The following is a 15,736-nucleotide window of genomic DNA, read 5'->3' as shown; positions in this document are numbered from 1 at the left end:
GGGAGGGGAGAGAGGCCGCGGGTCCCTCCCCTCAGTCTAGAGGCTGCAGCAGCCCGGGGCAGGCCGGGTGGGGGCGGGGTGGGGCGGCGCAGAGGGCGCGGAGATTACCACGGCGCCACCGGGGACGCCCAGGGCCACAAGGCCCCGAGCGGACCCCACGCGAAACCGCAAAGGATGACAACAGGCAGTCTCCCCAGGTCGAATATAAAAGAATCAGTCACGCTCAAGCCAAGGTCCCCGCGCGCCCAGCGGCCTGCCGCGAGTCCCCCAGTGGCCACCCGAGCCTGAAGTCGCTGGCTGCGACGTCCCCCCCACCCCCCGCCTCCAACTCCGCGCGCAAGTGCGAGGCTGCCCGCCGCGCGGCGCACGCTCGGGCCGCTCCCGGCTTCCGCGCAAAACTTCCATCCAGTTCACTTGAAGTTGTCGCTCCCTTAGAGAGGGGGAAGGAGCTTCGGGGAAAAGCTGGGGAGTGACGACTGCGGCTGCGGGGCGCGCGCTCCTTTTCTTTTCTTCTACTTTTCTCCTTGTCGTCAGTCCAGAGTTTTGGCTCTTCCCCTCTCCTACTCCCCACCTCGGAGCCGACTTCTCTCCAACGCCTGGCTCCCCCCCCCACTTGTGTTCGCTGTTTTTTGGGGGGTAGACGAAGGGGATGTCCTGTTTTCACCAGAGACACGACGCGAAGGGGAAACTTAGACATTGGAAGGAACGAGAATAAATACCTAAACACGGACGGGAGGATCCTCGGCTGGGGCAGACACTTGGACTTCGGGATCCCGAGGCGATCCGGGCACCGGGAGGTGAGTATACCTCTTCATCCAACCTTAGTAGCCCTACAGCCTGCGAGGGTCCATATTTGGAGAAGCCCCCAAACTCTTCCCTAAAAAGTGCGCACGACTGCAATGCGCTGAAGACAGAAGACTCGCAGCCGAGCCCTGTGTGGGCTCCTGAGCTCCTGAGCTCCTGGGGCACTCGAAGGCGGGGTGTCTTCTGCGGGAGAGCCCAGGCCGCTTTAACTGCGGCGGTGCGCTCTGCCGGAGCAGAAGACCCCGATCCCAAAGGGTCCCCTTGGAGCCCGCTGTCTGCTGCAGGACGCAGCGCTACCGGCGTGGAACCCGGTTCCCCGCAGCTAAATCTGCCATAGGGTGCACCGCTCCTACCTGCACCCCGCCCCCGCCTCACAGAAACGCGCGCACCAGGGTCTCCCCTACACCCATCCTGTGACCTGTATTACTTTGTAATGACCCCCTAGATGGCCCAGGCGCCTGGGTTTTCACCAGACGGGGTACTTGTGTAGATTCAGTGATTGTGCTCTAATTTTCAGGCACTCACCGGGCTTAAAACTGCGCCGATCCCACGTTAATAGTTTTTATGTGGCGTGGACCGAGCGGCTCCTGTAGTTTGCCAGGGTCCGTGAAATTAGAGGCGCCTCGTCAGAGGAGTCGCGTTCATTGGCTCGGGACACAGATGCCGTGGAGGGATTATAACTTCTCCAAGAGAAAGGACCTGACTGGGGAGAGCGGGTTTGCTCTCCTTTCAAAGCCTACTGGGTCTGGGGAGGCTGCTGGTCTTGAAAGGTTTCTTTTTTCTTTCTTTCTTTTTCTTTTCTCTTTTCGCTTGGTGAAGCGGGATTTGGAGGTAGACAGTGTGCGCGCTTGTTTTATTCGGCGCCACACAGCAACCCGCATTTCAACTTGGTAGCACTTTGAAGATTTTCTTTCCTTTGTATATATGATTCTGAGCAGCTCGGAGCGATTAGGGACATTTGCGGATCAAGCTTCGAAGGCAAGCGATGGACAAACTAGAGGGCAGTTTACTTTTTTCATCTCTTCCCTAGTTGGGATGGCATTGTCTCCCCGCGCCCCCATCCCGCTTCCCCTTGAAGGCTAATGGGTTTTGCGCTTTGGGGGACAGCTTGTGCGGGAGGGTGCCGTTTGGGGACTGTCCGCTCTTCGGTCGCCCCCCTGCACCTCTCCGCTCCACTGCTGAGCGGAGCAGGCAGAGTCATTCACAAATTTTAACCTGAGGGCAGCAGAGGAAGGTACGGGTCCCTTGGTCCTTTCTGCCAAGGTGCAAATAGTTCCCGGGCGTGTGTTTGGGTTTCAGACAGTTCCACGTGGAGCACCTCCGTGTGCGCGTGTGTTATGTACTTGATCTGCGAGGAGGTAACAGGAGTCTCGTGTTCAAACCCAGTGGGCCGTTGGCCATTAATTTGCTTTCCTGGCTGTCATTACAGACACTTCCAAAATCTGATACCTAAGAGAACCAGCAGGTTAGGTTTCACATTAAGAGCTCATACTTAACAGTTTTCTTTCTCCCTTACCCCTTTTGGCTTGGCACCCTGGGATCAACGTAATGTTGGAGCGAAATATATCTTCTCGAATATGGTGTTTTGTTCCTCTTCTCATCAGCGGCCGCTTTTTGCACCCTCGGGCGTTTGTCAGTTTCGGTGCGGCTCCTGCGGGATTTAGGTGGGAGTCTTCCGAGCGGTTAACAACCGCGGGCTCCCATCGACAGCTTCTGAAGTTTCATTTACACGTTGGTGAATGACAGGATTGAAAGTTGAGGAAGGTTTTTTTTTATTATTATTATTATTATTTTTGTTCGTTGGGTTGTTTTTTTTTTTTTTTTAACTTTATTTTTTAAGATCTCCTCAACACCAGAATTGTGCTTGTTATCTTTTCCCGGGTAGAACTTGGTTTTAATCAGAAACATCATCTTTTTAATTATTTGTCTTAAAATGTTTTTGGCAAGCTGAGACCTGAAGAACCAAAAACTAGGGAAAGGGGTGAGGAGAGACTCCTGAAACAAAATATCTGATATGTGGTATGGTGTATTTTAAGATTGCATTCAAAGACATTTGTGTATTTTTTAAAATAAGATTATCCCCCCAAATAAAAATCAGTAGTAACAAAAGACAAACTGTTTTGCGTGGAGCGAGATTTACAGAATCTGAGTTTTATGGCCATTATACCAAATGCACATATAACTACACCAACTTTTATTCTTATTATATACCATACAAACAGTTTGTTCCACCTTACAACTTAAAAGTTGTAAGTCTTTCAAAGTAAAACTATTTAAAAAAAATGACTGTAGAAGAATGTTAAAACTTTTGACAGTAATAGCTTTGAAAATAGTATAATTAGATTAGCTGGAAACTCTTATTTTTTTTCTCTCATTACTAGGGATGTGTCCTTGTCTTTTCTACTAGAGGAAGGTTTAGAATCAATTTGGCTTTTAAAAGTCTGTTTTCCTTTATAAATTGACTGAAAATAAGTATGCTTATTTTAAGCACACTTATTAACTGTTTTTAAGGCCATCATATTTAGAAGGTGTTTCACAATTATAACTAAAATAAAATGATGTTATTCAATTCTTACCTTTTTATTACTATTAATTTTCTTGAAAATTAGATAGTCAATTTCTCATTTCCAAAATGAAGTTTTATACAAGTATGTTTTCATACATAATATTTAGTATAAGTAATATGTTCAAGTTTAAAAATTAAAAATCCCCAAGATCTGTATACAAATAAATTGTCTGAGCTGGGATTGTGGCTCAGTGGTAAGAGCACTTGCCTAGCATGGGTGAGGCACTGGGTTCGATTCTCAGCACCACATATAAATAAATGAACAAAATAAAGGCCCCTCAACATCTAAAAAAATTTTAAAAATTGTCTTAAAGAAAGTCATTAATCTTATTGAGAAATACACATGCTGGATTCTAGAAGAATTCTAGAAGCTGGATTAAAAAATGTTGCTTTTTCATAAAACTTTCTTTCAAAGGGTGACTGGCAGAAGAATGGTTTGTCATTTTGCAATAATTAATTTTTTCTTTTTATAAACTCCCTTTGAGTTAAAAAAGAAAAGTAAAACAGATTCTCCCATTTCTGTTTCCTTTTATTTATATTGTGATTTGGGGTGTAAATAAATTTTACATAGCCACGGGAAATAGAGTATCCAGTTTCATGTTTTCAGTCTCTGTTGCAAAACTCTCAATGACTGATGTCGTGTCTAAAAATATATTTATGGGGCTTGTTATTTCATTTTTAAAATTTCATGCACAGGAATTAAATTATCTAGAGTTTTTAGAAAGGTAAAGTGGTAGAAAACATAAAACTCGTTATATAAAAAGTTAGGATGTTGGAAAATTTACATTCTGACTTTCAGATAGTAAAATTGAACTTATTTTGCCCAGTGGAACCTTATGTTATTTTTTTTTTATTATTCAAGAATTCAAGAAGAGGGGAGATAATCCCTTTTGAGAATTAGTGAAGTGTTAAGTAATTTAAGAATGTAAGTATTTATTATGTTTTTCATTATCTTTTTTTCCTATTTAAGTAAATGCAAGAACACTAAACATTCAGTAAAAACAGGCCCCCTTTATAAGGAGTTTATTCACCATAGTTCAGTATTGCAGCTGCTGATCATATTTCATGGAGCTGTTAAAGCACTTAAAACCTAAAATTAGGTACTGTCTGGTTGTAAATATTTCAGGTCACTCATTTAAGAAATAAATAGAAAAGTGTGCTATCAAAAGCAGGAGAGGATTTGAATCCTCTCATTGAGGAGCTGAACAAACCTCTGTCAAACACCTTGTTATTATTTCAGTGTGACTATAATCCTGACAGTTTCTTTTTCAAATGGATATTATCCTTACATATACTACATTCTTATAATGTGTCTCTCAGTAGAGTATCTTAAACTAATTGTATTCAGAAATACAGTTGGGGGATTTTATTACAGTGGTTACTAGGTGAAGGAAATCAACACCAGGGGGAATGGATAGCAGTGCAGTGTACCTGCTTCTCATGAATTTTTCCTGGTGAACTAAGAACCAACATACTCTTTCAGGCATTTGCCCTCCAGATGGGTGAGATGCAAAGGTGTATTTTATTGTAGTACATGCATCAAATTTTGCAGTTAGATGTGTTTTACTATAAGGGGGGGCGCATTGCATGTTCATTAAATTGTAAATGGAGGCAACCCGGGTGTCATTTATTTTGAACTTGAGTGGAAGAAAATAAATAAGAGCCGCATATTCAAAAGGACTACAAGCAACTTTGATTGCTTTTAAGAGGTTTGAAGACTTTGTAAACATTACAGTCACTTAATATTGCTTGTGGCACTTGCTGCACATTAGTGTATGCCTTGGTGATAGGTTGTTTATTGTGAAGTGTGTAATTCTTATCCTTTCCCCATCCATGTGTATACTAGTAAAGAGATACTGAAAGAACATATCATTATCCTTGCTCCCCTCTCTTCCTTCTTCCAGAAAGGGAGATGAAACTGATTAATTTAAAATAGTGTTTTTTTTTTTTTTTTTTGAGCCATCAAAATCACATTTGTGCGGTGGTTTAAGACACTTTCAGAGAGTACCTCTGAGTCTCACTGTAACCTTTTCTGTCATTGAAAGGTGCTAATTGATCTTAGCACTGACATAATAGTATAGTTTGATATTTGAAACCTTTCAGTGCTGGTCTGGCCCTTTTCTCACCCTGAGAGTTTAGTGCATGGCTGATGAAAAAAGCCACCATATTAAAATATCAGAATTTTTTTTCCTACATGAAATATTTCAATAAAATATATTTATATTTTAAAACTTTTTATTTATATGTACTAATATTTTAGAGTACTTTTAGACCATGGAAGAAAGATCTACATTATCATGTTATGACTTTTAAAATATTTTTTCTCCATGAGTATTTTTTTAGGTTAGAATTTTTGAGTAAAGCCTAATTGCTATTTATCACATTTAAATATTTTCAAAGTGAAGCTGCATTCCACCAATATGTAAGTGCCATGTTCATATTTCATATCTAAGGGTACATTTTCTTATGTACATTCATATGTCAAAGTACATTCCTAAATAAAAATATCCAATTTAGTTTCTGGATAATTGTGATATTGCTGTCTGTGCAAGTCATTCTATTTTCAGGAGTAGTTATTGTCATAATGACATCCTAGTTTACATTTATTCAAGAGTTACTTTATGCAAAACATTATTTTAATTGTATTATGTGTAATCTTTTCAACTATACTAGAAATTAGGTATTTTTAGTATCCCCATTTTACAGATGAGGAAGATGAGATCCAGTAATATAGTGGTGTGGATTCAGGACTCCAACTTCCCACTCTTAACCTAACACCCTGTGCTTAAACTTAAGCTTTGTGCTAGGTTTAATAAAAAAGATTTTTTTTATTAAACGTTGTACAAACAAAGCATTTCATATTTTCAGTTATTTAAAGATAACCAGATACTAGAAAAATGTTAAATTTTATATTAAACCTGTAATTTTATGTAAATTGTTTACGACAAAGCCACAAACATTGGAGTAAAATAATTTTTAAGTACCTATTTAAAGAAACATATTAAATAACAAAGAACAAATGCTTGACCCATATAGCCAAAATAATGAAGGTTGATAATAAATGACTAAATCTGAAGAAATACTTTGCGGATGATTCCCAGTTATCAAGAATTTACAAGGAGCTCTTTGGAATACTTAACCTACATCAAAAGTGTCCTTTGTTTTTCAAGCCTTATCTTTTGGTTTTACGGTTTTGTTGTTGTGTTAAGCCTGACACTGGTTAAAAATCTCAAATCAACACTGTCACATTGAACCTACTAGTAGGGGAAGAAGCATTAAAGAGTGCATACTGGATTTCTAGAGGTAGGCTTAAATGATAACGTGGTCACCCATATTTTTTAAATACTTTCAGATTATATGATTATCAGACTTTGTATTTTAAAGAATTTTCTCTAGCTGAGCACTCTTGTTTACCTATTAACAACCTGTTTTAAAATGTTGAAGTAGTTACAGGAGGCAGTGGCTTTCATTTTTACCTATTTATGTATTTAGCCACTTTCTTAGGCCGTTTCTTCAAAGGAAAGTTGTGCTCACTAGAGAAGTGTGCCCCTTCTCTGTGTGTGCATGCCCTCTTACCATTGTTACTGCTGCTTGGCCAGATTTCTCTGGAAAAGTCTTCAAATGTATGAAAATTCCTGTGAAAATGTTATGTCCATTATGGAAAGGGCACAACTCAATAGTACCTGCTCTAGTATGTTAGTGTGTCCTTACTAGAATGTAGTGGTGGCATGTCCCCATGGTCCCAGCTACTCTGGGTGCTGAGTCTGGAGAATCACCAGGAGTTGGAGGCCAGCCTGAGCAACATGTAGGGGAACTCCATCTCTTAACACACAAACCATCCATACCAGACAAATCAAGTGCCATAAACTATCTCCCAGTTATGCATTAGCAACAGATCTGTTTACCTTTATATCACTTGATTATTCCTGTTAACCAGTTTTCAACTTCATTTTAACACTGAGAACATAAAAACTGATCAGCATGATCTCCACATACAGTTTCAGGTCTGACTGAGGCACAGGATGTTTACCTGCAAAGGTTCGTTTGATTTGAGCATCTTTTCTCCTTTAAAGAATTAATGAAGGGTAGGGATTGTGGCTCAGTGGCAGAACACTTGCCTTGCACGTATGAGGCACTGTGTTTGATCCTCAGCACCACATAAAAATAAGTAAATAAAATAAAGGTATTGTGTCCATCTACAACTAAAAAAAAAAGAATTAATGAAGATAGCACACTGGCCTAAATTGACATGAATGAATCTCCCCTTTCTGTTATTTTTTTCTTCTTTCTTTATAAAACAAAAACTGACATTTCTTCTGCAAGGCTACAATTAAATCATAAAAATTTACATTCATATCCTGTTAAGTTTAATTCTACTCACAAAAGCAACAGCATTAAGTTTGAAATTCTATCCTTAATCAAGTAGGTGTACCACATACCGGGAGGGCTTATTCTCCACAAGGTCATGTACACAATCCACAGACCTCTGCATATACTCAGAGGAGTGATCTACTCATTACATTTCACCTCTGACTTTGAACTCCCTAATGTTAAAGGATTTAAAAAGACCCCCATGTTCTGATTAAGAGATTGAATGTTTCTAACTTGATATGTCCAGTATTGAAACTAGTTTGAAAATAGTATTGAAAATAGTAATGACTTGGAAAGTCAACAGATTTCAATCTAATTTTTTTCACTAAACTTTTATATTTGAATGCAAATGTATATTTATGTATATAGTTCTGACTCTAGTAATTCTGGCTGTATTTAATCATAAGGTGGGTGAATCACGTTCACATTTTCTAGTCAGGTTTTTGAACAATCTCAAACTGTGCTTCTAATAGGTAACTGTTAATAATACAAACCTCAGTAGATGTATACTGATTTTTTTTTTTTACATGAATGTTATGTATTAAGATGATGCTGGTTTATTTTTCTTAGTTGATCCACAAACAATTTTTAGTTTATGCCTATTTTTAATCCCCAGTGATTAACTTCAGTTATTAAATGCTTCATTTGTAAAAAATAACTAGCAAAATTCTGGGCTCTTGGAAAATGCTTATTAAATGCTTTTTGATTGTCAGTATTGCAAAAGATGTGCAAAAATAAATGTAGGATAAATAGACTTATTTTCCTATTCTGTATAATTTTGAAGACTTTGAGACTCTTAATGTGTTGTTATAATTTTACATATCTTTTTCTGGAATGGTTAGCACAGTGAGTTAATCAATGTAACCAAAGTTACAGAATTAATACTAAGGTATTCAGTCAAATCTAGGTGGACACTTGACCTATGTCATCTTGGTCACAGTGTTGCCTGTGTCATAGCAAGTAGGATGGGTTATCTTGATATCTTTATTTTGGACTATTCTGGATTGTGCTTAGTCTGTCTAAGATTCTCTCATCCCTAGAAAGTTCAGCCATATTCATTCACAGTTTTTCTCAGGTTCCTTTTCAACTTATAAATCTTAAAAGTTCTCTGTTGCCAAAGAGGCAAACTGTGGAATTCCCAGCCTCATGCTGAGAACCTTGTTCAGCTGGTCTCATCTCTCACCATCCACTTACAAGATCTCTCTGCTCCAGCCCTATGGAAAACTGCACTTCTCAAATACATCCTGGTCATTCCCACATTTTCTTTCTTTGTGCATATCTTTCTGCAAGACATCTCTTCTCTGCTCCTGTGACTTCCTTTTCTACTTCTTTATCAAGATTGAAGGTATGAAATGTGACCTCCTACTGAGCCTGAGTTGAATGTACCGGGTTTCTGCCTTTAGTCTAGCACCTGCCACATTGAAATGTAACAGGTTACATTAATCTAAATCTTGCTCTAGGCTGAGAATTTGCTGGAGGAACTAGCTGTATGTGTCATGTCTGTATCCATAGCACACTATACTCTACTTGACAAATAGTAAGTAGGGGATCACTAACTTCCTGTAGAGAGAATCAGTAAAATAACTGAACATGAGAGTAGTGTAGTGTCACTAGACATCGCTGCCACGAGACTAGAAATAGTAGAAAGAGCTGTGATTGTTATATTGTGGGAAACTCTGAAGAAGAGACTCAGGGATTTGGGATATTAATCCAATAGAATTTCAGATCTGAATCTAGACCCAGGTTATGTATGTGCAATGTAGTTTTATGTATGTCTGTGTGTGTGTGTGTGTGTGTGTGTGTGTGTGTACGTGCGCACATATGCTTGTGTGTATATAGGAATGTGTTTATTTCCCACTACTGGGAAGCCAGGGATCTAGTGGATAAGCTAAGGATACTGAAAAATCTCTGGACATATGGGTATTTCATGGAACATGAAAACTGAGACACCCAATTCTTAATATGGCATAGTGGTTAAGTACCATGAATTTGGAGCCAGGTTGCTTGGTTTCAAACCCCAGCTCTGACACCATGATACCAAGTACTTTGTAACATAGGAATGTTGCTTAAACTGATTTTGCTTCAGTTTTCTTATGTGTAACAGCACATACTTCATGGGTTTCTGATAAGGATTCGATGAGTACATATGTGTCATGCATTTAGCAAAATGATCAATATGAGTATGAGTTAATTTGATTATGTTTGTATGTCTTTCACTAAATTACCCAAAATGTTTCAGAGATTTTTAGAGTTGAGTCTTTTGGAGGGTCACAGATCTTGAACCATAAAGTGAATCCCTAGTGGACCAAATTCAAATTTGGTACTTTCAGGTCATCTTGGAAAATCTGAGGCTGCATTTTAAGCCCCATAAAGGAGAACAAAGTGCTCAAAAATCAGTTTTAGCCATTTATATTGTGTGGTATTTCTTTTATCAAATATTTACTCATACAGTCACCTAAATATTTTTGGACTTTAGTCTATATGTTTCCTCAACTTCCTTAAGCAATTAGAAGCCTATTCTATTCTATGCTATATTGTTAATTTAGCCAATATTTAAATTTCCTCACTTTTTTTTTTTTTTTTAGTTTGAAGGTACTAATTACAATTCTTCATAATTTTTCTGGTTATTGGGCTTGATGAGCTCATTGTATACTTTTAAGAAAATTACTTGAGATATTGCTGATTCTTACCTTTGCATCCATAGTAGGAGTTATGTGCATCTCTCTCTCCAGAACTTCTTATTAGATCCTTGGTTTAGGTAGGATGAGATAAAGGGAAAAAGGACAGTTAAACAGTTTAATGTCAAGGTCTAATTTCTACTGTTTACTTGGAACTACTACTAGCTACTTCTGTATAAAAATATGATAATATTAATGCTGTGCCTGATAACCCCTCATGACCAATATATTTAGATCAGGATTTCACAGGCTCTGGTTATTAACATTTGGACTGGATAATTTTTTTTTTTTTTTTTTTTTTTTTTTAATAAAGGGAGGGCTCTCCTGAGCATAGTCAGGTGTTTAGCAGCATCCCTAGTCTCTTGGTACTAGAATCCAGTAGTCAGCTACTACAGAGTAATAATAACTTCTTCAGACACTGTCAGATGTTTTCTTGATCCACAGTTTCCCCAACTGAGAACTTGTAACATGAGCAGATCTTAATATCGCTTGATATAGTCAAGATTCCCAGGGCTCTGCATAGAAGGATTGTTCTTTTTCCAGTCAAGTGTGGAGAATCCTAATACCTTCCTCTCAAGTTTAAACATGAAATCAAACAGTTCTCATTGGCCTGTGTTGATGGATTTACTTTACACAGATAGAACTTATTAGATAAGATTTAGACAGGCTGACCATCTTCAGCATATTTTCCTTTTCTGAAAATAATGTATGGCATGGAGCAGAATGCCTGGAAGAATATATAGGAAGTAAACATTTTAATCACCTTTGTGTCTATTCTTAACTTTTTGCTGTTATTTGTTAGTTTGTACTTTTGAGTCTTTTTTTTTTTCTGATAGTGAAAATTGCCTGTACTTTTCCATAGACAAACATTCAGTAATAAGAAACTTATAGACAGCTTGTTTGATTGGAAAGGATAAAGTTACTGATAATCACCACTGTCTACATTAAAATAATTAGCTTAATTATTTGTTCATTTGTAGTGAGAAGTTTTTACATGAGGTTGGAGCTATATAGTTCAGGGATAAAATGCTTTTCTGGGATAGGTGAAACTCTGGGTTGGATATGTAACACTGAAGAAAAGAGAGAGAAGAGGGGCCGGGGTGGGGGAGGGGGGATCTGGAGGGAGGGAGAGAATTCTGAACTTATTTAATAATATTTGTACAACCCTGAAAAAAGTAAATATGAAAATGTTGTATATAAAAACTCTGTTTTGGCAAATTACCTGATCTATACTTTTATGTTCTAATTCTATTGGGTTAATGTTAACATATATAGTTTATCTAAAAACCTATATGCAGTTGACTGTAAGTAAATATCAATGTAGTTTGAGTACTACTGCTGCCTGATTTAGGTGCATCTTTGAAAGATGATCCACAAATTAGTAGAAAGTAACAAAAAACTTTAAACGCAAGGTGAGATGATAATTTTGCACACATGAATTTTGAGTTAATCGTGAAAATTCTTTTCAACTGTGAAACATTCGTATTCTAAGTAGATGATTACACTTACATTCCTAGGTGCTCTGAACAGTAGATGAACTTTTATTTAATTAGTAATTGTAAAGATGCTTAAAAGTGCACACATACGTTGTCTAACTTTGTGGTTTTACTTTAATTCTGTCAGGCAAATAATCATGTTGCATGGAAGTGATTAGACTGATCTAAGAATCTCACATCATTCACTAACTCATATTTAAGTAATCAAAGTAGAGTCTTTTTCTTTCTCTCCTCCCTCCTATGATTTATGTTTTAAGTTTTGAAGTATATTTTTAGGGGAGAAAGTAGATGAAAATACAGCACAATGTATGAGACCACAGTGTCTTTCTAAGAGCAGCAGGACTTTGCACAGCTGCTTGTTAGCAGAAAGATGAAGAGAGTGTTGGGCAGCCCAAGGGCCATAGCAAGGCAGCTGGGCCAGGGATGGTTTAAGTCAGGGCTTTGCAGAAAGTAGAGGAGAGCTCTGTTCCTTTCATTGACTGGAAGCCCAAGGAGACATAGCGGACCTCACCTCATGCCCATCCAGGTCCTTTATGCTGGACACTAACAGGAAATCTGGGAGTCCCTTAGTCACTGGAGAATGGCCCCAAAGCCAGAGGTTCTGGTTTTCCACATGAGCAATTCCGTTGTTCATAAATCAAGAAACACCCCCAGGGTAGTTACATCACATATCTACTTTGTCAAGTTGATTATACTGTGGATCTGAATGTGGTGACACTTACCTATTTTTATTAATGTTTTCTGGCTTATGATGTAATTCTGCACGTGTTTTGCTGAGGTATTCTCAGCGACCCCTGTCCTCCACTGTCCCAGCTCCCTTAGCCTACCTGTGCCTTACTCTTATGCTGCTTACCTGGATAAAAAAAAATCTACTCATCTCTAAAGGGTTATCTCAAATGTCACCTCCTCTGGGAAGCCTTCCCTAGGGCTCAGGCAGGATTAATTCTTTTCTATCTGTAATGCCATAGCACTTTATTTGGGCTATTAGTATAACAGCACATTGTGTTTGGGGTAATTATATATGAGTCTGTCTTCTACAGAGATTCTGAATTCACTGAGGGGAGAGACCACACCTTTTGCCCTTGTAGCCCTGAAGGCTGGGCTTGATGGATAACTGCGATATTGCAATGAACATTTTTAAAGGACACGAGTGCAAAGCCAGACATCCACAAAGAATGAATCCCGTTTACATTTTAGAAAACTGATTCTCTTTTGCTTATGGTCATGAAAGCAATTTATTGGTTATTTTTCTACTTTCACTTATGTAAAGCTTCATCTGTAGCAAAGTATTACTGATTTTGTAGTGAAAGAAAGACATATCCAGCGCAAACTGGCATTTAAAATAAACTGAGATTGAAAAGCAGAGTTCTAGTGGAGGCTTATGGTCTTCATACTCCCACTTTTCTCCAGAAACAAACAGCTTCTATGGTTGCTTTCTGCTGAGATGAATTTCATGTTATTTAAAGAACTTCTCAATTCTTAGAATTAAGGATTTTTTTGTCTGAAAGGAAGCATGTTCTGCTTGTGTTTTTGTCATTGTTTCAAGATGTGGAGATCAAAAACTCCAAGATATATCTGTTGCAAGTATATGTGGTCTTTTGGTGAGAGAAATTAGGTTTGTTTTTTTTTTTTTTTTTTTTTTTTCAGGCACAATTGAGGAAGAAGAAATTTTTGTTTAAGTTTCTGGTGGTTTGTTTTTAGGCATTTTCCACTCAAAGATGAGCAAGACCCTTCAAAACCACAAACTTGCTTATTTAGGGGGGGAAAAAGTCCTTTCCATGTCCAAAAATAACATTAAATTAAGATTTTTGTTTCCAATCATTTCAGAAATTGTGGCTTTATTTCCTTGTCTGAGTCATTTTTGGATGAAGTACACCATGATGAAGCAAGTTTGCTCTGTGTTTTAGTAGGTCAAATTATTAATCGGAGTCTGAGCAGAAGGGGAATCTAGCCTAACCCCTCCATTTTGCAGATGAGATGCCCCATTGAGTGACATTTACTAGGTTACTCAGCATGAAGCAAAAGAGCCCGGTGCCAAAGACACTCCCATACTCCCAATTCCCACCTTGTTGCCTTTATTTCTCTTTCTGTGTGTCAGACAAAGCCTGGAGTCAAGGCAAAGACTGGAGTCAAGACTACCTTTGTGTTTGTCTGGGTGCTGCCACTTGTCCGCCTTGTAACCTAGAGCAAGTGATTTTTCTGAGCCACAGTGAGCTGTAGTTCCGGTAGGTGTGGATAGCAAATAGTACCTGTCTCACCGAGTTATGGGAAGGAATAATTGAGTTCACAGAGGAAACATACTTGCCTGCTTTAAAGTTCAGTATATATGTTGAACTAATTTTTAAAAATAAATTGATAAGTGCATCTTTATACAGAAAAAAAGAAAAGAAAGAAAGAAAAAGGGGGAAATTCATGCTGCAAAAGCAAGGTGTTTTTTTTTTTTTTTAAATCAGTCATTTTTCTTAAATGAAGAAAGGAATTCATATTTTGTATAACATTTAAACAGACATAGTGGGGGTTGCCTTTGAGAGGAATAACTGGAAGGTTGCAGGAGACAAGATCCCTGAACATAATCCTTTATTTTAGACTGGTTGTTGGCAATCTGGTGTGCTTATTCAATACAAACTCATCAGCTGTCAATTTTTGTATTTTACTGTATTTTTCATTTGGTATCATAAAAACATTTATTGAAATTATTAGGAAAAATGGTTTGAACTCTGATATAATTGATGAAATTATATTATTCTATGAGAGCCTACTATGTGCCAGACACACTTCAAAACACTTTGTAGCATATAAAGTTGTAGGATTATATTAATATAAATGATATTGCTTTATTCTGTGTTGACAAATATTTCTATATATCAAAATATTGACCATGTCATATCAATCATGAATTTGTAAATCTGATATTATTGTAATCTGTTTAATGTAAAAATTAGAATTAATTCATCAAAATACAGAAAACTGCTACTCAAGTCCTGGCTAAAAGTAATGTGATACATAAAGTTCATATAATGAAGTATATTAATCTGTTGGCTTTGTAGTTAGATTCTTATATAAAGGAAATTCTCTATCCAGACTATTTAGTTCCCATAGTTCTGGATAATTGATTATGGTTAACTTTTAGTGATTATCTAGTGCCTTTAAACAAAAATTCAACTCAAAATAGCTAACGTATTCCTCTGGCATTTGGATAAATATGGCTATCAATTTTTGTGGGTTTTTTTCCCCTACAGAATTTCCTGTTATTTTAAGGGATTCAATAGGACTTACACACATAAAGCTGAAAATTATATTCCTATAGGGAAACTGCTTTGTGCCTTTGAGAAGGAACTCTCTTGCTAACTTAAGGACTATATGTGTGTAGAATAGCTAACATTTTCCTCCCAAGAAATGTCATGCATGCAGTTAAAACACTCTTAAATTGATTAAGGATTTGTTATGTATTTCCAGAAGCACTCAAGAGTACTTTTATGGTTATAAGAGTAGAGTGCATTAGAATGCCAGAAACCAGCGAATACGCTAGAGGCCTTCAAAACCATGCCCAACATTCCTGACTTTACCATATAAACATGTGGGGCAGCCTGGAAAGACAAAACGACCGTCCTCCCCCCATGGTAGGTGAGGCCCACCATGATAACACTTCAACTGGCTTGAATATTAATTTGATACTTTTTCTGTTAGAAGTAATTTTTATTACCTAGCAAATGGAATAGAGAGCTAATAAATATGACTGATACTTATTTCTCAAGTAAAGTATTGTTTTACATCAGGTCCAACCAGTTACCTTTATTCTTTTTGGAAAGTGTATTATACAA

The 15,736-nt window shown here is 37.9% G+C and overlaps 1 protein-coding gene across 5 annotated transcripts in view; it reads left to right on the top strand.

Moving 5' to 3' along the window:
* Positions 1–445: 445 nt before the first annotated feature.
* Eya4 (EYA transcriptional coactivator and phosphatase 4) overlaps positions 446–15,736 on the top strand; it is a 258,627-nt gene continuing 243,336 nt past the window's right edge. For all 5 annotated transcript variants that reach the window (XM_076858240.2, XM_076858239.2, XM_076858238.2 and 2 more), the window contains exon 1: positions 446–797. The gene's annotated coding sequence lies outside the window, so the exon portion shown is untranslated. The remainder of the gene's footprint in view (positions 798–15,736) is intronic.

This window comes from Callospermophilus lateralis, chromosome 6 (genome assembly GCF_048772815.1).
Source record: "Callospermophilus lateralis isolate mCalLat2 chromosome 6, mCalLat2.hap1, whole genome shotgun sequence".
Taxonomy (NCBI): domain Eukaryota; kingdom Metazoa; phylum Chordata; class Mammalia; order Rodentia; family Sciuridae; genus Callospermophilus; species Callospermophilus lateralis.
Note: the sequence above shows the minus strand (reverse complement) of the source record. Positions and strands in the feature narration are given on the sequence as shown.